Source organism: Penaeus monodon, chromosome 19 (assembly GCF_015228065.2).
Source record: "Penaeus monodon isolate SGIC_2016 chromosome 19, NSTDA_Pmon_1, whole genome shotgun sequence".
NCBI classification, from domain to species: domain Eukaryota; kingdom Metazoa; phylum Arthropoda; class Malacostraca; order Decapoda; family Penaeidae; genus Penaeus; species Penaeus monodon.
The window spans coordinates 20,384,629-20,384,913 of record NC_051404.1 but is presented as its reverse complement, the minus strand read 5'-3'; positions in this window follow the sequence as shown (position 1 = coordinate 20,384,913).

Here is a 285-nt window from a genome sequence, read left to right as displayed (position 1 = left end):
GTGGGCTTGTTTTTCCCATCGCTGTCTGTCCTGAGCTTGTTCTTTCCGTGTCTGTCTGTCTGCGGGCCTTCTGTTACCGCCTGCGTTGCAAGCCTCGTCCTCCTTCCGCGGCCGAAGAGGCAGCCGTGGCATCCTCTCCTCGCGAGGCAATTTCCTCACAATGTCCTCGCCTTCCGGATCTACGGAGTGGATCTGGTGATTTAGGCGGTTGATTTGTTGGCGTCCGTTTTTGCGGTTGTGGAGAGCGAAGGGAGTTGGAGTTGTTTGCAAGGTGTTGTAGTGGGA